Source organism: Lactuca virosa, chromosome 7 (assembly GCF_052849685.1).
Source record: "Lactuca virosa cultivar CGN04683 chromosome 7, Lactuca_virosa_CGN04683_v6, whole genome shotgun sequence".
Taxonomy (NCBI): domain Eukaryota; kingdom Viridiplantae; phylum Streptophyta; class Magnoliopsida; order Asterales; family Asteraceae; genus Lactuca; species Lactuca virosa.
The window spans coordinates 18,358,317-18,380,608 of NC_136432.1; positions in this window are offsets into that span (position 1 = coordinate 18,358,317).

The window sequence follows — 22,292 nt, forward strand, 5'->3', positions numbered from 1 at the left end:
CAAAAAGAATTGTCATGCCGTGGTAAGGCTCCACCACGCCGTGACCACCCAAAACAACATAGTCATTTAGAAAAAAAATTGTACATGAAACGGATGTTACACGACAAGTAGAAACCAAGGGGGAGATACACATACAAGATCGATTCTTTAACTAAGGAAGGGGATGACATGAATCTTTTTTTTCTTGTCGAGGCCTACATCAACATCATTAATCTTTTTATTTTCATGTTTAGACCTGCATCAAAATCACAAAGCACTATTCATACATGCATCAAAATAACTTAACGACAACAATAGTGAAGCTGTGGATCGTTTTCCCTTCCTCTTTCAGTATTTCTCTATCTCAATCTCTTAATTTTTCTTTGTTTTGCAGCAGGAATACAAATTCATAGCAAATCCCGTTTGTTTTCCTACTATATATATATATATATATATATATATATATATATATATATATATATATATATATATACAGAGAGAGAGAGAGAGAGAGCTAGGTTCAAATGTTTTTAGCAACTATTGTGTGCCTAAATGCACCAATGAGAATTAAAGAAATAATAAATAATTAAATAAATTATTAAAGGGTATTTTGGACCTTTTGTAGTTTTAATTAAGGAAATCATTTAATTGAAATCATTCAATTAAGGAAATAAACTAATCATTCAATTAAGGAAATAAACTAAATATATTTGACCTAGTTATATTTGTGGCCGAACACTTCATCATCGGCATCAACACCATCACCATCACCGATTCTGCTTCTTCTTCTACAATCGACGGATCCAAAAGGGAGCACATACTCTCGTCTCACAATTGATGGTGGACTCTGGGGTCGATGAGGCTGAAGAAGGGGATGTAGAGGAGCAGTGGCATTGCTGTGAATCCATCTTTTAATTTCTTCAATTCTTAACAATGATGATTGTCGAGAAGCCATGAGAGAATTGTGGATCTAAACCCATTAATTGTTGATGTATTTTGATAGATTCAGATTCCCCTAATTTCTTCAATTCTCCACAGGTATGCGCTAATTGTGTTTTTTTTTCTAAAATTTTGAGTGTTTCCTATTAAATTATGATACGTTGTATTTTTTTCATCCTGTTTGTTCATGCTTCTGATAATTTTATCAATATTAAACCCAAATAATATGTTGCGGTATTGATTTAAATGCTCATGTTTACTAATGCTCTTGATGATGATTTTATCAATATTATTTTATAATGCTCCTGTTCGTTAATGCTTGTGTAATTTGTGGTGAACTTTCACGTGGGTGTTCCTTGAAGAAATAATCTTTTGCATTATCTCAATTTGTTAGCAAAGAACCTGCTATCATATAATTAAACAAGAACACAAAGAACCTTCTAGCAAAAACAATAGCTAGCATCTGTTGTATTTTTTTTACATCCTATTTGTTAAGGCTACTCATAATTATTTTGGTTCATTCAATCTTGAAGGTTTTCTTATTAAATTAATTTTAATAATTTTCATGTTTTGGGTTTAGTTTTGACAACATATGTCTTATAATTCATGAATATGTTTTGAAGTGGGGTTCTAAATAAACTGGTTTGTACTTGGTTAATGACGATCTGCTTCTTATTTTGTTAGACTTTATTTTATATAAATGTATTCTGTAATGTATTCTATTAGAATTTATTTTATATAAATGTATTCTGTTAGAATGTTTGAGAATAATTGTCAACAACATGTATATTTGTGTAACTGGTAATGAATTTGTGATACTTTATGCGTAACGACGTAAATTTCCAAAACAATTTTTCATTTTAAAAACATGCTTTCATTCATAAAATATCATAGTATTCCAATGTATCACGAGTTATCACAATAACAATTTCCAAGATCCTCAAATACATAAATCCTCTCAGTGTGTACGGATCATGCCGGCGCCTTCCCGCGATCCTCGCTAGTACCTGAAACACATAACACAACAACTGTAAGCATAAATGCTTAGTGAGTTCCCCAAAATACCATATACGCCACTCGAGGCTATAATACGACCCTTCGGTCGATGTGTCTCAGCGGGACCCCCCAGTCCCGTAGCTCGTTGGACCCTCTGGTCTGGTCATAGCTCGTCGGACCCTTCGGTCCAGTCTGTGTCGTTGGACCCTTCGGTCCGGTCTATATCGTTGGGCCTTCCGGCCCGGTCTGTTCAACACATAGCATACATATAACACAATGCACATAATCGCATACATACACATAGCACACAAGACCCTCTAGTCTACACATAAATACCACTCTAGGTAATGTATAGTGAGAAGACTCACCTCGGGTATCTCGGATAATCTTGCACACGAAAACACTGATCTAGTCCCCGCCTAAACACATAAACAGTACTCTCGAATAAATAATGGCTCTCAAAGACTAGATCACATCCCTTCCTACAATCCCACAGAAGGGTAAAAGACCATTTTACCCCTCCCTGACCCAAAAGTCCAAATGTTGACCAAAACCCTAAAAGTCAACGAAAGTCAACAGGGGCAGTACGCGGCGCGTACCAGCTCTTGTACGCTGGGCGTACTCCGGCGATCCAGAATCGGGGTCTCAGACCCTTACGCTGCGCGTACTGAGATTTACGCCCAGCGTAAGTCTCAGTTTCATGCATTCATGGATTTTGGTCTTAAATGGTTAAGACATAAACTCAAACTCCAGATCTGACTTCTCTAAGACCACTTAATCCATAAAGTCGAGACCTTTAAGCCTTTGCATGGCTGTAAAGGTCCCTAATCACTTTAACACCTTTCCCTCTTCCTCATAAGGTCTAGATCTCATGCATGGCTCAATATTCACGTCCAAGATTGGATTTTTATGAACCTACAACTCATTTTACTCTGAAATATAGCAGATCTAGGCTTATGGAGACCATTTGCTCATAAAGTCTCCACCTTGGGACCAAAAACCCTAAAAGTTGGTCCAAGAAACACAAATCACAAATGACAAGGAAAGCTTTGAGCTTTTTACCTCAGGAAGAAGCTCCAACCTCTGTAGAACTCAGATCTACTCTTGTCCACCAACTTCTAGCTCCTAAAATGGCCTCCTCTTCTCTTTCACCACCTTGAAATGACACTTTGAAGCTTAGAACACACACACGCAAGCTAGGAACGAAGGGTAGCTCTCTATTAGGGTTTCACTCTCTGAAATGGTGGCTGAGGATAAGGCCTTAACATTCCTTTTATAGTGCACAAGCCACAATTTAGGGTTTGCATCTGGGCCGGTTACGCCCGGCGTAACCTTGGGTACGCCCAGCGTACCCAGGCGAGTCCGCGTCCAAATTAAGCGCATGAGTACACGCAGCGTACTCCCCAGTACGCCCAGCGTACTCATTTGCTACAAGAACTCTCTCAAGGGACCAATCATGACAACTTGACAAAATAGAAGGGTTAAATAGCCTTACCTGAATTTCGGGATGTTACAACTCTCCCCCACTAGAACCAGACTTCGCCCTCGAAGTCTCATGCCGAAAACAACTCCGGATGCTGCTCCTGCATCTCTGACTCCGTCTCCCAAGTCAGCTCGGACCCCCTCTGATGCCGCCACTGGACCTGAACCAGAGGCACCTCCTTATTCCTTAGAACCTTGATCTTCCGATCCCATATCGCGATTGGTCTCTCAACATAATTCAGGCTCGCATTCACCTGAATATCCTCCAGCGGTACCACCGCCGACTCGTCGGCTATACACTTCCTCAATTGAGACACGTGGAAGGTATCATGAATCTGACTCAACTCCGTAGGTAGCTCCAACCGATATCCTACCTTGCCCACCCTCGCGGTCACCCTGAACGGACCGATGTACCGGGGCCCCAGCTTGCCGCTCTTCCTGAATCGGCTCACTCCTTTCCAAGGGGACACTTTCAGGAGTACGAAGTCCCCCACCTGGAACTCCAGCTCGGATCGTCGCCAATCCGCGTAACTCTTCTGACGACTCTGAGCCGTCAGTAACCTCTGTCTAACCTGTTGTATCTTCTCTGTCATCTGCAGCACTATCTCAGTGCTACCCATCACACGCTGTCCTACCTCTCCCCAGCAAATGGGAGTCCGACACCTCCTCCCATACAACAACTCGAAGGGAGGCATACCAATACTAGAATGGTGGCTGTTGTTGTAGGAAAACTCAGCCAATGGCAAGTACGTGTCCCAACTTCCTCCGAAGTCCAACACACATGCTCGAAGCATGTCCTCGAGCGTCTGAATCGTCCGCTCACTCTGTCCGTCCGTCTGGGGGTGGTAAGTGGTACTGAAGTGCAATCTCGTGCCCAACTCCTCGTGGAACTTCTTCCAGAACCTGGAAATGAAACGTACATCTCGATCTGAGACAATCGAGATCGGTACTCCATGACGCGATACCACCTCCCTCACATACAACTCTGCCAACCTCTCAGCAGAAAAGCTCTCACTGATAGCAAGAAAATGTGCGCTCTTCGTCAGCCGGTCGACGATCACCCAAATTGCATCGACACCCCTCGCGGTCCTCGGCAATTTGGTGATGAAATCCATGGAAATCTGTTCCCACTTCCACTGGGGAACATCAAGCGGCTGCAACTTGCCATGCGGACGCTGGTGCTCGGCCTTAACCTTGCGACAAGTCAAGCACTTCTCGACAAACCACGCGACATCCCTCTTCATACAGGGCCACCAATAATCTTTCTTCAGGTCCAAAAACATCTTCGTGGCCCCGGGATGGATCGAGAACCTCGATCTATGCGCCTCCTCCATCAGAATGGTACGTGCCCCTCCTGCATGCGGCACCCAAATCCGACCCTGAAAGGTCATCAGTCCTCGACTATCGGTAACGAACTCGGACACCTGCCCGATCACCCGCTCCCTCTTGCGGTTCTCCGGTATCACGGCCTCTGCCTGGGCCTCCCGAATGGTGTCCAACACCGGGGTCATCACTGTCAATCTCATACAAGTGCCTCGAATCGGGGCACTCTCCGCCCTACGGCTCAGCGCATCAGCTACAACATTAGCTTTGCCCGGGTGGTAAAGGATCTCACAATCATAATCCTTTACCACATCCAACCATCTCCTCTGGCGCATATTTAGGTTGGGCTGATCCATCAGATACTTCAAACTCTTATGGTCCGTGTATATGGTACACCGAACCTCGTACAAATAGTGACACCACATCTTGAGGGCGAACACCACTGCCCCCAACTCCAGATCATGGGTGGGATACCTCGTCTCATGAGGCTCCAGCTGCCTCGATGCATACGCTATCACATGCCCTCTCTGCATAAGCACCGCACCCAACCCCGATATCGATGCGTCACAATACACTACAAAATCCTCCATCCCTTCCGGGAGGGCTAACAAGGGGCTTCGCATAACTTCTGGCGAAGTGTCTCAAACGAGGTCTGCTGCTCCGGACCCCATGAAAAAGCAACACCCTTCCGGGTCAACCTGGTGAGAGGCACGGCAATCTTGGAGAAATCTCTGATAAATCTCCGATAGTAGCCGGCCAATCCCAGAAGACTCCTGATCTCGGTGGGAGATCTCGGCACCTCCCAACTCATAACCGCCTCAATCTTGGCTGGATCGACCAAAATCCCATCCTGGTTGACGAGATTCCCCAAGAACTGGACCTCTCGTAACCAGAACTCGCACTTGGAGAATTTGGCATAAAGCCTCTTCGTCCTCAATACACCGAGAATCTCTCTCAGATGCTCCTCGTGCTGCTCTCTAGATCTCGAATACACCAGTATATCGTCGATGAACACGATCACCGAACGATCCAACATCGGTCTACACACCTTGTTCATGAGATCCATGAACGATGTCGGTGCATTGGTGAGCCCGAAAGGCATCACCACGAACTCGTAATGCCCATAACGAGTCCTGAACGCCGTCTTCTGGATATCCTCATCACGCACTCTCATCTCATGATATCCAGACCTCAGATCAATCTTGGAGAACCAAGACGCTCCCTGCAACTGATCGAACAAATCGTCGATCCTCGGTAATGGGTAACGGTTCTTGACCGTCAACTTGTTCAACTCCCGATAATCAATACACATCCGGTGTGAACCATCCTTTTTCTTGACAAAAAGGATCGGCGCTCCCCATGGCGAGCTACTCGGTCGAATAAACCCCTTTCCCAGCAGCTCCTGAAGCTGCGAGGATAACTCTTGCATCTCTGGCGGCGCAAGGCGATAAGGCGCCTTGGCGATAGGCGCTGCCCCCGGAACCAAATCAATGCGGAACTCTACCTGCCTCTCGGGAGGCACACCCGGCAACTCCTTTGGAAAAACATCCGGGAACTCACGCACTATCGGAACGTCATCCATCGAACTTGGCCTCCCAGCGGCCTCTCGTGTGTCCATCACATAGGCTATAAACCCGCTGCAGCCCTGCTGCAAACTCTGTCTCGCTCTGGCGGCTGAACAAAACGCCGACCCACATCGGGTACCCTCGCCGTACACCGTAAGTACTTCCCCACTGGGGTCTCGTATCGTCACCAACTGTCGCTCGCAGTCTATGACAGCCCCAAATCGGCTCAACCAATCCATGCCCACTATGACACATACGTCCCCCATCGCTATCGGGACCAGATCTATCGGGAACTCAACACCGAAGATCTCGAGTACACATCCTCGAATCACATCCGTAGCATACACCGCTCGCTCGTCAGCTATGGAAACTCGTAAAGGTCATCTCAACGCCTCTCGTCGGCTACTGATGTGTCGACTAAACGCTATCGATACAAATGATCGACTCGCACCCGAGTCAAATAACACTAAGGCAGGTACAGAACTCACAAGAAAAGTACCTACGCATATCATAATATAAGCACAATATCTCATCTCAGCATAAAGAATACGTACCAGCCACAACATCGGGCGCTGCGCGGACCTCCTCCGCTGTCAACTGGAAAGCTCTCCCACGAGCCTTCGGTGCCTCGGCCTTCGCTGGCCGAATCTCGGTAGCCCTAGCAGCAGGTGCAGATCCCTGTGCTGATCCCTGATGTAGCTGCGGGCACTCGGCCTTCCGATGGCCAGTCTGGTTGCAATGAAAGCAAACCATGAACCCCTTGGGGCAATCCTTGGCGATATGCCCCTCCTTGCCACATTTGTAGCAAGCACCCGATCGACAGACCCCATCATGTCCCTTGCCGCACTTCACACAAGTGCGGCCCTTCTGGCCTCCAGATCTCGTATCAGCGGACTTTGTCCGCTTGGCTGCCGGCTGAGACTGTGCCGGCCGCCGATCCATCCTCTGAGACTCGGCCTCCTCCTTGGCATGAGTCTCCAACTCAATCTCCCTCTTCCGAGCATTTGCCTGAAGCTCAGCAAATGTCCGGTAAGTCGAGTTCGACACGAACTCCCGTATATCCCTCCTCAAAACGCCCAAATACCGGCTCATGCGTGCCTGCTCAGGGCAGAACATCGCCCTCTCGTGAAACTTCCTGGTAACCACAGTAACCGAATCAGTACCCTGCTTGAGGGTCAAGAACTTCTGAACCAACCGTTCCCTCTCCACAGGGGGAACATACTCATCTCTGAACATGGTGGTGAACCTATCCCAGGTCACCACTGAAATCTCTGCAAGAGTGAAGCTCGCCGTCACGAACTTCCACCAATCCTTCGCTCCCAAGCGAAGCTGGTTCAACGCGAACCGTACCCTCAGATGCTCCGGACATGAACACGTGTAGAAGCATCCCTCGATATCAGAAATCCATCTCATCGCAGCAATCGGATCCTGCGTCCCGTCAAACTCTGGTGGCTTCGTGTTGCTGAACTCCCGATGCAACAACGAGTCACCTCCCTGAGGTCTGGCAGCAGCCACTGCTACAGTAGCCGCAGCAGCCGCAGCCTCAGTCACTGCTGCGTACCGCTCATCAAAAGTCTCAATCAATGTGGTCTTGATAGACCCAAACATCTCCGGAATCTCGGCCCGAATCGCCGCCGCCACCTCATCGTGGATCATCTGACGAAGCTCCTCGTCACTCACGCCGCTCGGCTCAGGTCTGTGGCGTGTCCCAACCATACTGCCTCTGAAATACAACATAATAATATCAGAGACTCGCTCGAGCGTACTCGCACTCGATAACTCAACCCTACTTGTTCTCTAGTACCCAAAGGATTCTTACTTAGAGTGTGCACTGCTCCGGTGTCTTCAGTAGTACGGGCCTTATACTACCGTCCACACCGCATCAGTATTCACCCTAAGTCCTCCTCCTTGGATCCCAGATCACGAGTACTCTATATCTCGCTGGCATAGGCTACCCTTCGGTAGACCTCTCATCAGCTCCTCACTGCTACCTACTCGCTCTCAAGCATCACATAGCAGCAAAATCCTTCCTAGGCTAAGGCATCACAAAATCAGGCCACTCTAGTCCTAATATGAATACCTAGCCAACTCTAGCATGCATATCATATCATAACATATCTCATAACACATAATGTAAGGGTATTTTGGGAAATCACCGTTCGGGCGCTGGCTGATCGTACACACTGCTTCCTTCTGCCTTTCTCAAAATCTTTTGCACTTTTAGAAAAATTGTTTATTTTATGAAAAACTTTCTCAATTCCTCAGTTTGAGTTCAGGTTCATCCGAAGATGCACCCGAATCCCTCAAACCAAGGCTTTGATACCAACTTGTAACGACGTAAATTTCCAAAACAATTTTTCATTTTAAAAACATGCTTTCATTCATAAAATATCATAGTATTCCAATGTATCACGTGTTATCACAATAACAATTTCCAAGATCCTCAAATACATAAATCCTCTCAGTGTGTACGGATCATGCCGGCGCCTTCCCGCGATCCTCGCTAGTACCTGAAACACATAACACAACAACTGTAAGCATAAATGCTTAGTGAGTTCCCCAAAATACCACATACAACACATACGCCACTCGAGGCTATAATACGACCCTTTGGTCGATGTGTCTCAGCGGGACCCCCCAGTCCCGTAGCTCGTTGGACCCTCTGGTCCGGTCATAGCTCGTCGGACCCTTCGGTCCAGTCTGTGTCGTTGGACCCTTCGGTCCGGTCTATATCGTTGGGCCTTCCGGCCCGGTCTGTTCAACACATAGCATACATATAACACAATGCACATAATCGCATACATACACATAGCACACAAGACCCTCTAGTCTACACATAAATACCACTCTAGGTAATGTATAGTGAGAAGACTCACCTCGGGTATCTCGGATAATCTTGCACACGAAAACACTGATCTAGTCCCCGCCTAAACACATAAACAGTACTCTCGAATAAATAATGGCTCTCAAAGACTAGATCACATCCCTTCCTACAATCCCACAGAAGGGTAAAAGACCATTTTACCCCTCCCTGACCCAAAAGTCCAAATGTTGACCAAAACCCTAAAAGTCAACGAAAGTTAACAGGGGCAGTACGCGGCGCGTACCAGCTCTTGTACGCTGGGCGTACTCCGGCGATCCAGAATCGGGGTCTCAGACCCTTACGCTACGCGTACTGAGATTTACGCCCAGCGTAAGTCTCAGTTTCATGCATTCATGGATTTTGGTCTTAAATGGTTAAGACATAAACTCAAACTCCAGATCTGACTTCTCTAAGACCACTTAATCCATAAAGTCGAGACCTTTAAGCCTTTGCATGGCTGTAAAGGTCCCTAATCACTTTAACACCTTTCCCTCTTCCTCATAAGGTCTAGATCTCATGCATGGCTCAATATTCACGTCCAAGATTGGATTTTTATGAACCTACAACTCATTTTACTCTGAAATATAGCAGATCTAGGCTTATGGAGACCATTTGCTCATAAAGTCTCCACCTTGGGACTAAAAACCCTAAAAGTTGGTCCAAGAAACACAAATCACAAATGACAAGGAAAGCTTTGAGCTTTTTACCTCAGGAATAAGCTCCAACCTCTGTAGAACTCAGATCTACTCTTGTCCACCAACTTCTAGCTCCTAAAATGGCCTCCTCTTCTCTTTCACCACCTTGAAATGACACTTTGAAGCTTAGAACACACACACGCAAGCTAGGAACGAAGGGTAGCTCTCTATTAGGGTTTCACTCTTTGAAATGGTGGTTGAGGATAAGGCCTTAACATTCCTTTTATAGTGCACAAGCCACAATTTACAGTTTGCATCTGGGCCGGTTACGCCCGGCGTAACCTTGGGTACGCCCGGCGTAACCTTGGGTACGCCCCGCGTACCCAGGCGAGTCCGCGTCCAAATTAAGCGCATGAGTACGCGCAGCGTACTCCCCAGTACGCCCAGCGTACTCATTTGCTACAAGAACTCTCTCAAGGGACCAATCTTGACAACTTGACAAAATGGAAGGGTTAAATAGCTTTACCTGAATTTCGGGATGTTACATTATGGTTGACTTTATAGTCTCTACTACATTCTGTCAGAATTTATAGTTTTTATTTTCTACTATATTCTGTCAAACTTTATAGTCTTTAATACATTCTGTCAGAATTTATAGTTGTAATTCTCTTAGAATGCATTGAATTTTTTAATTTTGGAAACTTGATTATGTTTTCTTTGTGGATTTAGGTTTTGAAGAGGCTAACATTGATGTGGAGAAGGAAGAAAACATAGAGAACGAGAGTGTATTATACCAGAATGTGTTATGCTACAATGTATAAAGTGTTGCTAAAAAATAATATTCTCTCAGAATAGATTAGTGTTTTTGTTAGATTTTGATGTTTTTTTTCTTTTTTCTTTCAGAATGTTGTTATTATTTAATGAATCACAATCATAAAATGTAATTATTTGGTATATTATTAGTTCAAGAATTGATTTTGTGTATTCTTTTCAGAATGTATTTACTAGTTTATGGTTGGCATTCTGTCATTCTGACAGAAGAAAATCGAAAAATATATTTACTAGTTTATGGTTAACATTCTATCATTCTGACAGAATAAAATCAGATTTTTAATTTTGAATTAATTTAAACTATTCAGATTTTAAAAATAAAAAAATTAATTATCCCTAAAAATCCGAAAATTTCCTTTTTTAATATAGGTTAATTGACTAAAATGCCCTTATGCTGAAATTTGTGTGATTATATGGTATATGTTATCATATTCTACTATCATAGACCCTCAGATCATGACATTTGATTATATTTCATCCGATGGTCCAGATCTGTGCATTCTGGCACACAATAGTTACTAAAAACAAAATAACCTAACCCTATATATATATATATATATATATATATATATATATATATATATATATATATATATATATATATATATATATATATATATATATATATATATTTATTTATTTATTTATTTATTTATTTATTTTTTTGGTTCTCGTTCTCAATATTTGTCTTTTCCTCTAGGGCTCTCAATTCAGATAAGGTATGTGAATATGTTTACTTAGTCGCATACTTCCGAGTTATTGAAACAAGCAAGGGACAATCGTAATGTTCTTGCTTTGTTATTGTGTTTTGTGTATTAGGAAGGCATTACACTTGGCCCTTGATTTACTCAAAGAAGAATTCATCAACAAGAATGTCTCGTTTTGGAAGGAATTTGATCCAATGGTTTTGCTTCCCTGATTCTATGTCAATCTCTACTATGATACTTTGAAATTTTGTTTCTAATTTTGTTGATTACAACATGATTTGCCTAAAATTGTTATTTAATCAATTTTGATGCCAAACATCCTTGGTTATCGTGTGTTCTTAATCTATACATGCTTAATTAGTATTTTTTTTAGGACCATTTATCGATTTTTTTTCTCCGTTCAGTTTTAATTATTTGGTATTGCCCTAATTATCCAACAATCTTTCTTATCTCTGATTTGTTTTTTTTTTTTTTTGTAAAACTTTTAGGTTCAATTAGGATTTTACTCAAAGAGGAATGGAAGATGTTGAGAAGTCAACGTGGTACTAGATGTTTGATGATTTACATTTAGGCCCCGTTTGATACGCATCTTTTCAGGTCCAAACAGATCTTTCTGGCTGAATGGACCGGAAAGACTGTTTGATTTGCACAAAAGAAGGGGTCTTTCCCGGTAAGATATGTCTTTCCCAGAAAGCCCCAAAATCATATCTTTCTGGCTGAATGGGCTGGAAAGACAATTATACACCAAACCTCGCCTCTTTCTTTCTTTATTGGATTATTAATTTTTTCAAATAACTTTTTTTTAATTTATTTTTTATTGAAATATTACATTTTTTTCATCATTCAGTACAGTCAATCAGATGTACAATCAAACAGCATGGTTTCTTTCCCAGTCGGAAAACTTTCCCAGATAGCACTTTACCAGACAGCACTTTCCCAGACAGAAACTATCAAACGGGACCTTAGTCTATTTAGCTTAGAATATGTATTTTGAAAACTAAAGTTTCAATCCATTTTCATGCAGATGTTTGAGAAATTTGGTTTTATGTAGGGTCGATGCATGAAGTCAATAAGCAATTCTTCTCTTGACACCTGATATAATCTTGTACATTGGTTTCAAGTCATCCATTCTTAGAAAAATAGTTTGTTTATCGAGAAATAAAAAACAAAGAGGAATTAAGATACTCTGTGAAAAAAGAAATAACTTCAAGGCTTGCCAAGAATTCTTTCAATAAAATTATATTTCTCTATTGTTCTTACTTTTATTGATCCAATGGTTAAGATTGAGTTAACATCGATAAAATAATTGTCATTTATATTTGAACTTATCCCTAATAATAATAATAATATATTACACAAAAAAATATATAATTTCTTTAAAAAAAACATACAAACACCTAAATTTAAGGTTTAAAATATATAAGCTTTGGAAAAGTTTGAATGTGAAAGTAAACTTCGAACTTTGAAGAATACAAGTCAGAAGTCGACTCAAATTGATATTGGCTATTGCTATAAGTATCTTCTTCATTTTCCAATTCCAGCTCCCGTAATTTGATATTTTTGTCTTTTGTTGTTTTTTTCCCTATTTTTTTTTGTTGTTTTAATTCTTTTTTATTTTTTATTTATTATTATTATTATTATTATTATTATAAATTTCGATAACCATATAAATTTGGACGACATTATAAAATTCGAACGGCTATATAAAACAGAACAAAAGCAAAGTTTGTATTTATTTATCATGGATATTAATTAATTCAGTATTATATTTGCGTGGTGCGTTATGACCATGCTACCGAATATTCTGATTTGTATGTACGGAGAAGTCTGGACAAAAAATCAGACATTGGATATGCTCCTTGTAATCAACCATTACATAATAGTTATGGTGAATTGTAATTTATCAATAGACGATAAATGGTATCGATTTGTTTCTAAAATAAAGACGAACTGTGTTTTTGTTCCATTTTATATAGTCGTTCAAATTTATAATGTCATCCGAATTTTAAAATGTTGTCCGAATGTTATATGGTTATCGAAATTTATAATAATAATAATATAATAATAATAAAATAAAAGAAACGGAAAAACAAAAAGAGAAATAAACAAAAAAAAATGATGTTAAATTAAAAATAAATGATTGATTAGATTGATGTTAAAAGAAAATAAAATTGGTTAAAATAAATACTTATAGCATAACCAATTATATATATATATATATATATATATATATATATATATATATATATATATATAAAAAAGCGCATGGAAGGTTGCAAAAGGAAACTTTCCATGTTTATAATTTTAACACTATATTTTTATTTTTTTCTTAATTTTGTCATTAAAGTTTCAACAAACTTTTCATTTTTATAATTTTGTCATTTTATTTTTACTTATTTATATTTTTGCCACTAAACTTTCACTTTTACTTCTTTAAAACCCTTTTTCTTTATTTTTTTATAATTTTACCACTTTATTTTTACCTTTTTATAATTTTGCCACTAAAATTTCAACAAACTTTTTCCTCTTTATAGTTTTGGTACTTTATTTTTACTAATTTTGCCACTAAAGTTTCAACAAACTTTTTCTTTTTATAATTTTGGCACTTTATTTTTATTTTTTTATATTTTTGCCACTAAACTTTTACCCATGGCAACCCACAGACCTTTTCCTAGTTGATATTAAGCTTTTCGAGCATCTCTTTGTGTGAAGATATTTTGAGTACTTATTATTGGATTGATAGATATTTCCGAACTACCAAATTAATCTTTATTTCTATCAGACTAAAAGGAGTGGGGGTCGTCACAGGACTCGCCAGCGTCGTTAACAATGTTGAAATACCGCCCCTATCAACTCGTTAGAAAGACTCGCTAATTATAGTCGTCAACCTCTTGGCGAACGGAGAGAGAAAGAAAAAGTGCAGCTCATTGATTTTCAGTTGTTTTTTGCACATGTGTATGCAGCTGATTGGTTCTCAATTGTTTTCTCCACATGCGTATGCTTTTTTAATCAGCAAACCATTTCCCATTCCAAAACTTCATTTCCAAATAAATGATTCTTACCCTCACTAGAAATTTGTTTACAAATATAGTCCAATATTCAAAACTTTGATTTCAATTAAATTGTTTTAACCCTCATTTGATCATTCCCTACAAATCTGATCCCAAGCATCAAACATTGATTTAAAAGAACCAAAAGGACCGACACTTAATATTATATTAGTTGTTGGTGGTTTAAAAAAATAAAATCTGATTAATATTTGTGCATATATGTTTGTGTATTAAAATAAAGTAATTTAATTAAATTAGAAAAAAAAAAAAAAAGTGGTAGGAGTGTTACCACTCCCTAACAAATACTAAGATTAAATGTCAAATGGAAAAAAATGAGGTGTCACTCAAAAAATTGATGTTGCAAGGTGCTAAGAGTGTTACCACTCCCCTTAGCCTCACAAAATATCTTCATATATATACATTGGGAATATACTAAAGTTTACAGAGTGAGAGAGCATCGAAAATTGGGAAGCTTTTGGAATGTTGCAGAAGTTGGTGTCATCGATGAAATGCTAACACGTGGCAAAAGATTTATGAAGCACCTGTAGCCACGTAAAGACCAACATCCTCCGTCACCATTCCTGGTTCGACTAATTTCCGTAACAAAATAATTAGAAGATCATCGTATTTGTTTGAATTTGGTTATATTTTTATGTAGTTGGGTTAACAAATTATGTTATTATTTTTTAACTGTATTTTTATCAACTAGTTATCTTAAAATACAAATTTGTGTTTAATTTTACACTGATTTATTATTTTTATTTTAAATAATAAATAATGAATGTAACATGATGTTAACAAACTTTAGTACTTTACAAAGACGAATTGATTCAAAAAACAAAACTAACAAATTAACAAAATACAAATACATATATTAAAAAGGTAACATTATAAAATATTTTTAATATATTTCTTAAATATCTTAAAACATTATAAAATATAAATACTATTTTATGAATGATCCTTTTCCCGCGATATTATTTATATTTTAGTTTCTACAAATATACAATTTATTGATTTATATGCACAAAATCAATATTATACATGTCATTTATATTATTTTGTATATTTGAGTAGATTATCATCTAATTTATAAAATATTAATTTTATTAGCCAACAACTAACTTTTGGTTTTTTTTTAGAACGGCAAATCTATACTACTTCTAATACCACCTATGTCTCGAATGAGACTTAAACCCTCAACCTCTAGGAGGGAGTGCAATACCGGTACCGTTGGGCTAGAAGCCCTTTACCAACTTTTCAGTTAGTAGCTAGTTTTTCAATTAGTCCACCAACAAAGCCTAAACTTATGGCAAACATTCGTCCTACTGTTTTAAGATTTAGCCTTTAGGTGGTATTATGGACATTTTTCTTATCTTTTTTACAAAGTAGCTATTTTAGTTTCTTACTTTGTGAATTGTGAATGAAAGTTTTTTCCTCTAAAATACATGAATCCTTGTTTGGTTTATCCGGTAAATCAAACCAAACTCAGATTCAATTAACCGAATTTAGTTTGATTTGGCTACCTTTATTTAGAATCGTTAAAAAACTATGTAAAGTGAATAGAATAAACATAAACCATATTAAACTGATCAATAAATCTTTTGGGAACACCTACCTAATGAACTAATATTTATTTGTCTAGTAACATTCTAATAAAATGCAGGGTTATCATTATTTTTTGGAAACAAAGTTTTCAGAATGTTTTAAAGTTGTCAAGTAATTGATTTTATATTTTAAAAAGATAACCAACTTATGTTTTTTATATGGTACTTACATGCTATCATAGGTTGAATAGGTCACTTTTTTTCAAATTCTAAACTTTTGGTATAAATTTTAAATTTTATTACAAATTTGATGTGAGTTTAAATTTTTGTTATGAATTCGTCTTAAATTTAATATTTTTTTTCAAATATATTTTTCTACCGATATTTAAAACTTTTACCGCAAGACATGTCAAACACCCCTAACAAAATTACAATAGGTGCGCAGTAAATGCCTTTAAGAGAATTTTGATGTGTTACGAAGCGTAGGCTGAATAATAAGTGTGTTGGCCCCTTATGCTTATACCTAACAAAAAAAACACACAAAGTAGTTCAGTGACCCACAAATATCAATGAGAATTCTTTGGACATAGATGTAAAACAAAACAAGCATTAAATGCAACACCTTTGCCCATTGTGGAACAACATCCGAGAGGGACCCACACACGTCCATGATAGCTATCGGCGAATTTGTCAACCTTTGACTTTTATCTTGTTTGTGTTAATGCAAAACGTATAATTGTAGTTGTCTATGTAGTAAACAGAAGTTATAAACTTATGATCATAGAAAATCCACTTTAGTCCGTTGTCACATAATTTGCAAGTATATATATATTATTCCTACTAAAGATTTTGAGGAGGTGGTGCAAAACTCATGAGATGTTGAAAGAGAAATGATCGGAGATAATAAGATGGGAAATAGACTTATTAAGATAATTAACCTTTTGGTTTGTTTACGTCTGGGTAACTATCTTTTTTTTGTACACATATAGGTAATAAACTTTTTGAAAGTGTTCACATATGACCATTATGACTTGCTGTAGCAGGTTACATCCGGTCACAATGGTTATATGTGAACATTTCCAAAAAGTTTGTTACAAAAATGTGTACAAAAAAAAAATAGTTACCTAGATGTGAACAGACCGAAAATGTAAGAGTAAATTACACAAAGGGTCCCTGTGGTTTGGGTAATTTGTGTGTTTCGTACCTAACTTATTTTTTAACTCGGATGATCTGTATTGTTTATTTTTGTTGTGCGTTTGGTCTCTGTCTTACCTCAAAAAACTATTGTGTCATTTTTAATTTATTTTTTAATTAATTTTCTTATTTATGTATTTATTTGTTATATATGTAAAAAAAAACTAAACAGTATGGATCATCCGAGTTAAAAAATAAGTTAGGTACCAAACGCACAAATTACCCAAACCATAGGGACCATTCGTGTAATTTACTCTTACCTTTTTCGGTTTGTTCACATCTGTGTAACTATCTTTTTTTTGTACACATCTACGTAATGAACTTTTTGGAAGTGTTCACATATGAACATTATGACCGGTTATAATCGGATGTAACCTGCTACTTTCGGTAATAATGTTCACATGTGAACACTTCCAAAAAGTTCGTTACCTAGATCTGTACAAAAAAAAGATAGTTACCCAGATGTGAACAAACCGAAAAGTTAATTACCTTAATAAGTCTATTTCCCATAATAAGATGGTGCTTATAAAATCTTTGAAGTTTTAATTGGGATGGCCAGAAGTTTGGGTTGAAGTCTTGGTTGTGATGCAGTACTTAGCACATTACCTATGGTGAGCCCTAAACTCATATCCTTGCATCGGGAAAGTCGTAGCGGGTGATCAGGCAACCCTTTTCATAAAATGGTGCTTTCAAATAAGTTTCGATGTTTAAAATATAATCTATAGTTTTGGCACAGCAATTAGAAAATTGTCCAAGCAAGCCACAACTGGGAAATTGTATTTACATTCTAACACTCCCCCTGAATCATTAATCATAGATGTTAATCATGTCCAACTTGTGAAGACATTAGCTAGTTGACTTCATGTTCGAGAATGGAGAGTAGAGATGGTTTCATCTTCTAGAATTTCACTCGAGTCTACTTCAATATGTTTAGTCATTCCATGAAACACGGGAGTGTTTATAATATTGATAGTCATCTTATTATCACTTTACAGGTTAATTGGTTTAGACTGAACAAACCAAATTTCACCTAGCATATTAGGTACTTAAATCAATTCACATGTAGTATGTGTCATAGCTTGTATTCATATTCAATACTTTCGGGAAACAGACATTTTCTTTCTACTTAATATATGATAGTACTTATTTACCCCTTGTCTAATAGCATTCTTGGTCCTCATCAAGAAACTCTTCAACCCTGACGAATTCAACTTTTAATATTAAATTAAATAGTAAAAAAGAAACAACTTAGTTAATAATTTATATATCAAACAAATAGGAACCCAAAGGATGGAAGAACGAAACGGTGGCGGATGGTCGGAGGTCCGACGAAGAAAACTCGTTCGGAACTACCATCAGAGCAACATAATCACAAACATATATGTCTCTGGGTTCCCTGGTGATACAAGGAAGGATGAGCTAAGAAGGACGTTCACAAGATTTGGTAACGTTGTCGACGTATACATGGGAAGGAAGAAAGACTCACACCAAAGGAACTTTGCGTTTTTCAGGTTCAATGGAATCAAGGATGACAAGATGTTGGAGAATGAACTACAAGGCATTAAGTTGAGAGACATAGTACTATTGGTGAATCTGGAGAAATATAAAAGAAAACCCATACAAAACCAAATACAAAGGACAAGTCGATCCAACTTCGTTACTCATGAGGCTCCGCCACATCCTCCCCACCCTCCCCCTCAACATAACAGTGAGTACAGAACATTCGCCCAAGTGGCGGCATGAATCAAAGACAACCCCTTACCGCCAATACCCCTCAACTCACAAACTTCCATGGGAGAATTAATAGATTCGGAAAACTGTCTTGTTTGGTGAAGCTCACAGTCTAGACCACATCGGCAACCTCCCAGCATTACCGATAGGGTACGTAAGCACCAAGTATTTGGGGGGTATACAAATAGCACTATGTTTTGATCACTCTGTGGAAGCCGATGAATTTCTGAATGACAAAGCTAGATGGAGGGACTGGTTCACAAGGTTGTACAGAGGGGACCAACAGGATATCAAATACAAACGTACAGCTTGGCTAAAAATATTGGGACTTTCGTTAAGACTTTGGGATGAAGACAACTTCTCAGCAATAGCAAGTCGGTTTGGAAGAGTCATTTACCCGTTTGATGGAATACACAATCGTCGTGATTACTCTATGGGTAAGGTAGGAGTATTGACATCAAAAACTAATTGGATCAACGATGAAGTCAAGATCACTGCAGATGGGAAAACATTAGCGATTGGTGTAGTTGAATACACCGATGACTGGTCGCCATTTAAACCTCTTCCGTTCGACAAAGTGAAAGAATACTCAGACGAGGAAAATGTAGATGATGAAGAAGATGATGATGGCGGTATCTCGGATACCTGGATTCAAGAGGAAAATAACGAGTTGGAGGATGGAGAGATTCGTACAGATGACAATCACCAACAGATAGGACCGGAGGCTGTAAGATCCACAATCGGCGACGGAAACGATGGAACCGACTCGTCGGTCGGAGCTGCCAGAGTTGAATACAATTTCACGATGATTGCACCGCCGACCACCTCTCCAGTTCCAATCTTGATCCCAACGGGCGAAGTGGGCGTTGCATTAAACGCTACATCGAATGTTCCCCATATGTCATCAACGTTTGACATCCCCCAAACATTAGAGAACACAGCACGTGGAAAGGTGATTAATCTGGAACAAAACACATTCTCCTATGCGCCTCCACCTAATCAATCCTTTACCTTGGACCAGACTCCCTCAAAACCCCGTTTCTTTGAATTTGGCTCCTCGACATTATTGCTCCCTACAGGATGTTTTGGGCCATTCCCATGATCCAATAAATTCCCACGTGATTCTACTCCAGCCCACACAAAACACCCAACTCAAAACTCTGGATCTAATGGTGGAGGCCCAAAGAGAAAAAGAAGGAAAAGAAATAGATCTTGCTCATGCTCATCTCCGACATTCGCAGGTCCTTCGTTGTTCTCTCCTGCTCCTCAAATGGGGGCCAGTAGTCAAACACAACCAACTAACCTGAATGATGTACCTCCTTCTACAAGTAATTCGACAGGCACTACTTCCTCTAGTGGTGTCGACATCTCCCCCTCTCGATCGGATAATGAGTTATCACGGACAGTTGAAATTTGTATAGAGGTCGGCTTTCAAATTGACAAGAATGATGGGCTTCTTGCACATGTGATTGGTGAAAATGGAGATAGAATTAGTTTCCAATGAATTGTCTTTCTCTTAATGTATGGGCATTGGGGAGGATGTTAAGGTTCAATGGATCAGGCAACTTCAAGAAAAGCATAAAATCAATTTCCTAGGGCTGTAGGAGACGTAACTATCTGACTTCTCACGTATTGATGTCAATGGTTGCTGGGATTCCTTGGACTTGGATTTTGATGGGGTAGACTCAAATGGCAGGTCTGGGGTCTAATATCTATATGGAACACAACCTTTTTTTAAGAAAACTATGGTTTTCAAATCAAAATCCTATCTAATCGTGATTGGCAAATGGAAAGGATTACCAGGTAACACCATCTTTGCTAATATATATGGACCCCAATCACTAGCAGAAAAAATGTCCCTATGGAGAGAACTTCTTCTGATCCAACAAGCAAATGTTGGTAGATGGGTTTATTTTGGTGATTTTAATGTCGTTAGACGTAAGGAGGAGAGATTTAATTCCACATTTTTCCCGTCAAGTGCTAGATTGTTCAATAGGTTCATTCATAATGCTGGTCTACATGATTTTAATATGGGAGGTGAGAAATATACATTCACGACCAGAGTTGGTGCCAAACTCAGTAAACTAGATAGATTTCTAGTTTGCTCCTCCTTCCTCTCCGATTTTCCTTCCTCCACGGTCACAGCTGACTTAAAGGAACTCTCTGACCATTGTCCTATTACACTCATATCTTCAGTCGTCGACTTTGGTCCTCCTCCATTCAAATTTTACAACTCATGGCTACTAAAATACGGTTTGCATCAGGTTGTTACAGAATCATGGAGCTCCTTTAATGGATATGGTAGCCCGGATGCTTACTTGGCTGCCAAACTTATTCATTTAAAGAATGGAATAAAAAAATGGAGAAAGAATGAACTTTTGAATGAAAAAGTGATGTTGGACAATCTGAAAGATGACATATCCAAGATTGAAAAGGTAGCAAAATCCAGATCCTTAACAGATGAAGAACTAAAAACAAGATCCAATGGTCTTCAGAAAATCCTTGAACTTGAAAGGCTGGCAACATTAGACCTTAAACAAAAATCAAGAATCAAGTGGAAGGTGGATGGAGATGAAAACAGTAAATTATTTCATGGATTCCTAAATTGCAAAAATAAAAGGAATAGATTTAACGGTCTTACAATAAATGGCAGGTGGACAACGGAAGCAAAGGAGATCAAAGATGAAGTATTTAGATTCTTTCAAGCTAAATTCAGCGAGCAATGGCCATCTCGCCCTAAACTCATTAATCCTCACTTCCAATCCATATCAATGATGGATGTGATTCGCATAGAAGCTCCATTTGTACTTGAAGAAGTTAGAGGGGTTGTCTGGTCCTGTGTGAGCGATAAAGCACCAGGCCCCGACGAGCTTACTTTCAAATTCATTAAAAGATACTGGAACGTTCTAGCTCCTGATATAATGAATTTTGTTCGTCATTTTGAAGACCATGGCACATTATCACGCACATGCAACTCATCCTTCATCACACTTGCTCCCAAGACCAAAGATCCTATCTTCCTTAGCGAATATCGGCCAATCAGCTTAATCGGTTGCCTCAACAAAATTATCACCAAGCTATTAGCCACTAGAATCAAGATTGTCATCGGGAAGGTTTTTGGAGAGGAACAATCAGCTTATGTCGAAGGACGTAACATATTGGACGGATCGCTTATTGTTAATGAAATTGGTGCATGGGCTAAAAAGATAAAGAAGAAAGTGTTGCTATTCAAGGTGGACTTTGATAAGGCATTCGACTCATTAAACTGAGAATACTTGGACTCTTTGCTTGCTTAGATGGGTTTTGGAAATAAATGGCGGAGTTGGATAAGTGGATGCCTTTCCTCGTCTCGTGCATCTGTAATCGTTAATGGAGTCCCTACCAAAGAATTTAACATCACGAGAAGAGTCTGACAAGGAGACCCGTTGTCTCCTTTACTCTTCATTATAG